A 6,528-nucleotide genomic window follows, 5' to 3' on the forward strand; every position below is an offset into this window, starting at 1 on the left:
CTAACAGGCGGAATGTCAAACATGGTCGAATATGACCCATATCCTTCACGGTTGTTTATGGGCCGAAAGTTTCAATGGCCTATAAATGGGCCCAAATGAAGCAGGACCTTTAACAGGATGGAAACACATCGGGCCGTAATTCGGCCCAAATACTTAGCGGACTGTTCACGGGCTAGAAGTGACCATGGGCCGTGTTGATGACAAGTTTAGGACGGGCCGTTCATGGGCCGGTTTGACACTAGTCGTGTGGGCCTTAACTGAGAATGTTGGGCCTTTAGCTGGGCCGGCCCATTATGGTCTGCAAAATCTTGCGGGCCTTTAGCTAGGCCTGCCCATTATGGTCCGCTAAATCTTGTGGTCTTTTAGTTGGGCTGACCCATTTAATCTTTATGGGCCACTTTTGGGACGGTCCACATGTCAACATATCATAGGCGCATCTCGCCCATTGGATGAGTGACACCTGCGCCAACGCAGAGCTGACACGTGGTTCCGTCAGCCAATGAGAATTTTGCACGTGGAAAATCGACATTGGTCGTGGCTGTTAGCGGGTTATCGGATCCAAAACCGGACCCGATATCTTAACGACGACCTGGTATGGTGGATGCCACGTGTCAGTCACCCTTGACGAAAGCACTTCTATCACGCGTGATTTATCGTCATGGAAGTGGACACATCCGTCATGATAATTTTGGTAATGTCATGGAACACTTCTACGACAGCACGGGTATGACTATCTTGATTCTGTCATAAAATCGTCATGGATGTACATGCATGACAGAAAATGTGACCTACTGTGACAAATACGTATCATCATGGAAGTGTATTTTTTGTAGTGGAAAATCCAACACAAGCTCAAGAAGTAGCAGTTGCCCGGAGGCTACACCCAGTGGGCGCGCTTGCGCGCCCCCACTCGGAATATGCCACTCCTGTTGCACGCCCGCGGTCAGCTGCAACTGGCACCCTCGATGCCATCATCTGCACCAACAACCATGAAGACCCTTCGCACAACTTTTCCATGTTGCCCGGAGGCTCGGAGGCTACACCCAGTGGGTGCGCTTACACACCCCGACCGGAAGCAAGCCACGCCGGCTGCGGTCCGCCGCCAGCCGTCATCGACATCTTCTGCTTCATCGACGCCCACTAAAACCCTCCGCGGAACTTATCCAAGTTGCCCGGAGGCTCGGAGGCTATTTTCGGGGGGATGACCCCTGGGTAGGCCCAAGACGGCAAACAACGCTTCGAAAACATCGGGGCGGCTAATGGCCCTCGGTCCGGCTACCCGGCTGGCTCGCCGACCCGGCTACTCCGGCTGGCTCGCCACCCGGGTAGCCTCATCCGCAGCCAATAACATTTCAAGACATCGGGACTAGCAAAGCCCCTCATGCCGAGTAGTCGTGTGACCACACGCCCGGCTTCGAAAAGACGAAGCACTCATAGAAGGCGGCTTTGGGGGCGGGCTGGCTCCCAGCAACCAGCCCCTCCTCCTCGGAGTCTGCACTCACCCACCATGATGAGACAGGGTGTGGCTATAGTGCCACCTGCTCCCCCGAATCCTGGAGGGGTGTGGCTACAGTACGCGCTGACCAAGCAACCACCTACCCGCATGGCACGGGACTATAGCCATATGGCGCATGACGCGGCCCTCGTCAGCAAGGACCATGCTACAATAAAAGGCAATCAGCATGGCCTGCAGGTGGCAGGCCCTAGCTACATGTCGGCCGGATTCTCGGTAGCCGGTGGGGCCCTCCAGAGGCGGGCCCCAGCAGGCGGCGGAGAACCCGACGACCTTAGACATTGTACTCCTGGGGGTCGGCCTATAAGACCCCCCCCCCCCCCGGGCTCACCTATGCAAAGGGTTCAACTCTCATTCCACAAACATACCATAGCAAGGAGAGGAGGGAGAGCTCTACCCTTCTTCCTCCTCTAGCAACACAGCTCCAGGAGCAACTCTGTAGTGCTACATATACACTGCATATATCATCAGACATAATTGGGTAGGGGTATTATCTCTCCGGAGAGCCCTGAACCTGGGTAAAGCACCACGTGCTATTTGCCCAATCCCGTCCCTGGATCTCCACTGCAGCCTTGCCCTCACCTCAAGCAACCCCGTGGCATCTTTCGTCTTGCGAACCCACTCGTGAGATAACCACGACAAACAGTGAGCTGACACGTGGTTCCTCTAGCCATTGAGAATTTTAAATGTGGAAAATCCCCATTGGTCCGGGCTCTTAATGGGTTATTGGATCCAAAGCCGAACCCGATAGCTTATGTGACAGCCTGATTTTTTGCCCTCTCTTATTTGCCTCATTTTCATTTGGATTTATTTTGACAGTTGGGGTTTTTGAATCTTTTCTTTTGGACATAACACTTGGGTACCCTTGGCTTTCACCCAAGTGCATCATTCCCCTCTCTAATCATCATTCCCCTTCTGATCCACCTCAAAATAATCTTGGGAATATTTTTCTTAAATGAAAAATATTCATTTTTCCTCTCTAAAACCCTAGCTAGTTCAATGAGCTCCAAAGCAACCCTCATTTTTCTTGCCTGCAAAAATCTGAGAAAATTCCCAAATAGTCTTTGAACCCTAGGGCACCTTCCTGAGCAAAAATATTTCATCACTTTTTGGAATATTTTTGCTACAGAAAATATTTTCTGTTCTGGACAGAAATGGTGGTTTCTACAGCAACTACCATTTTACTTGCTCAATTGTGTCTAAATTTTCTTGTGCATCATCACCTTGGTAGATGATGACTAGCCTCCAAAGCACAGCCCCCAACTCCCAGCCATTTGACCTCACTAACATCTCAAAGTTACTGATCAGAAACTTACCTGGTGTGTAAAATCTTCTCTACTGCATCTTGAGCCAAACCAAAGCGTGGTAATCCTCAAAACTACCACAAACATCAAGCCAGACATGATATTTGGACGTTGGTCGGCCTGAGGGAGGAGTTCACGCGGTGACCACGCGTGTCCACGATGCCAGCATGCTTGTCGGCACGCTCTGGGTTCCGCCGAGCACTTTGTTCGCGCGTGCTCGCTTCCCTCGTCTGCCCGAGCATGCCAAACTTCGCCACCATCCTCGTCTCAACGCCATTAACTCCCTCCTGGTGCTCGCCGATGCCGGAGCTCGCCGCAGCAAGCACGGGCACGATCCGGCCAACCCAACAGTGCGGTGCGCACTGTGCTCGTCGCCTTCTCCTCGTTCATGTGCTCGTCCCCGTTCGCCAATAGTCGCCGCATGAGCTGCGTCGCCATATCCCCCTCTCATTGACACCGCTCATCGCCGGGCGCCATGGACAGGTGTCCACCGGCAGAGCCCGAAACCCCCCTCTCCGCTTGCCTATAAATGGAGCCGCCCCCAGCCTCATCGAGCACCATCCACCACTGCCACACACCCCACAAGCGCGTAGGAAACCGTAGCCCGGCCGGGCAGGCCGCAGGCCACTGCCCTCGAGCTCGAGCTCGCCGGCGATCCCCTCTGGTCGTCACGGTAGCTCCAGCCCCTCCTAGGCCAGGGCGATCCTTCCAGGGCCTCCGCCTCTCTTCGGTGAAGCCATCCCGTCCCCCTGGAGCCCCTGAAGTTGTCTCTGCTCGCCGTCTTCCTCATCTCCGGCGACCACCGCCCTCTGCCTCCGCTTGTGAGGTCGATTCCGACACCGTCCGACCACCCCTAGCTACGCTACGGGTACGGGCAGGTGAGCCTCAACCCCCTCTCTCGATCCCTCCCCCTCGTTTTGGCCAAGGAGCCCTCGTCGCCGGCAAGAGCTCCGGCGAAGCCACGACCCCCTCCGTTTCCTTCTCCCCTCCCTCTCACCTTACTAGCGGGGCCCACTAGTCAGCCACTCAATACGCGCGCGAAGCGGTACGAGTGGTGGCGCCCTGAGGCTTTACGGCTTTGACGTCACCCCCCTAGTCTGTTTTATTTAAATTCAAATTCAATCCATTTCCGGAGAGCTTCAAACAGCTATAACTCTTCAACCATAAGTCCAAATGAATTGATTCTTTTTGCAATATGTTCTTTGCAAGGAAATCTAGCAGCTCACCAAAAATGAGATTTTTCCGAGATGTCTAGAATTTCTGGTGATTTTCAGAAGAGTTCTTGTTATTTTCTTCTTGTGCTTAAATTTATTTTCAGAGGGTGAGGCTTGTCTTGAGGATCACCAGAAGGCTTGTGAACCTCATCTGCACTAAGGCAAGCCATAGCAACATTTTCATGCTGCCATTTCAATATTGATGATTTTCTTATTTGAATGCAATGATTAATCCATGTATTTACATAACTATTATGTTATTTATGTTCTGTTAAGTATTTGTTAGTCATTATGCTTGACTTACAGAATGTTTGGAACTAGTTTAGTTGGTAAACAAAAGCTAAGGCCTACTTGTGGTAATAATAAAATGATTTGTTATGCATATGAGTAATTACTTAAAGTTATTTTCTTGCATAACTAAAATAGTTAAATTTGCTAGAAAATATTTGGTTAAGTGCTTGTTTAGCCATTTACAGAATGTTTGAACCTAACTTGGTTGGTAAATAAATTAGGATTTGATTGTGGTGATGATAGTAAATTTTTCTATGCATATGAGAGATTAATCAAAGTTATTTTCTTGCATGAGAACATAATAATACTTGCTGCAAAATATATTGTTAAACTGACAGTAACCCTGTCCAGGAAAGTAATATAAGTCGTTGCTGCTTATGCTTAGTGTGAATATGGTTGACATCAGTCATTTTCGTTAATATGTGATGCATGTGTGGTATTGCATTTCATGGCATGCTATGACACCGGTCATTTTCATTTTAAGTTGAACCTGAAAATAACTCAACTTGAATATATCGTTGACTGGGTCATGGTGCCGCTGAATCGAGATTTTCCCAGTGCAACCACATTTTCCTTTGTGGGAAGGCCTTGATTCGGTCCATTGACATGCCTCTGGTCGGTGCCTCCAACTAGGGAAGGTTATGGGCATGCTTACCCTGGCCTGGTAAGCAGGCATAACCTTGTGTGCCCATTGTTGAGATTATGGTACCGGGTCCTCGAGTGGGATCGTTTTGGCCACGACGGTGGTCATTGTGTCTTTGGTGGACACAGGGCCACCCAGGACTAGCCCGTTTGGGATTGGGTCGGAGTGACCGGGTGAGGGTCATGGCAATGGAAGGGTTTCGTTGGAATGTCGTTGGTCCACCCAAATGGGAGTGTGAGGCCATGGGTTCCGTGGTGTGGGTACAGTGTGCTACCTCTGCAGAGTGTATAATCTATCGATAGCCGAGTCCATGGTCACGGACGCCTCGTAGTAGGTCCCACCATGAGTCAACGTTAATAAACTTGCACACTAAGTCATGAACTTTGCACTATTGATGATGGCAGAAAGGCCATCGAGAGGTTCGAGACCAAATATTGGTCGTGGTTGTGATCGCCGTAAGGATCACGAGTTACTCTGGTCAACACCATGATGGTGGTTGGTTTGTGATCCGAGAACGATCATGGTTTGTAAGTCGGTCCCAAGGGACGTTTATCACAAGAGCATGATCACAGCATGTTGGAACATTATTGCATTAATAACTGGTTAATGATCATGATATTGTTTGTCATTATGATTATGCCTGTTGTGAGCTTGCAAGTACATTTGATGTACTGACCTGGTGTGTCATGCCAGATTTCAGGAAAGTTGCGTTGGAAAGGAGCGCTACTCGAGTCTAGATCGTGTCCACATCGGTGTCCCTATGTTATGGAGTTTCCGCTACAACGTTGTTCCGCTGCTGCATAGTTGTTATGATCGAGGCCCATTTTATGTTCACTAAATAATGTACATATTGTTCAGCCGCACCGTGCGTGCTACTTGGCCTCGACATCTGTTGTAATATAAACTCTGATCCGCTAGCATCAATAAAGCAGTTGTTTTTCTGTACCAAGATGTTGTGTGTTGCCAGAAGACATGGTCTCTGGGCTGGCAATGCAGGGTAAACCGGTCGCTCTGAGCCGGGGTGCCACAACGCTTGGTATCAGAGCCGCTGACTATAGGCCATGCTAGACTACGACGTGTTAACTGGACGTTAGATACGAGTTTAAGTTGAGTGTCGGTAGCAATTGTAGCTGGTTGTTGCATTGCATGCACTTGATTTATATTTTTATGCTAACCTGTTAATGGTTGTGAGTGTAGATGGCTCCGGTGCCATATCCGTGCCAGTTGCAGCTGATGACGTACACGTCACCGCACCTCCTTCGCAATGTGTGGCGTCGGCTGTACCCCCTCGGAGATGATCCAGTCTATCGTGTGTACCGGGAGCGTCTAGCTGATTCAGTGTATGAGTATCACGCAGCGGTTACTCTGCGCACTACTTCCGATTCCGGCTCTTACACCCATACTTCTCGAAGTGGTTACGCCTCTACCGCTTCTCAGGCAGTCCAGTTTGCTGCATTCGAGGTCCTTGTCGAGCTTCGCTACAACGAGGTCCGAATGCAGAACCACCCAGGTTTCTTTTACTACCCTTCTCTGCACGACACTAGGCGTGTCTGTTTCCAGATC

Source organism: Triticum urartu, chromosome 1, assembly GCF_003073215.2.
Source record: "Triticum urartu cultivar G1812 chromosome 1, Tu2.1, whole genome shotgun sequence".
Lineage (NCBI taxonomy): Eukaryota > Viridiplantae > Streptophyta > Magnoliopsida > Poales > Poaceae > Triticum > Triticum urartu.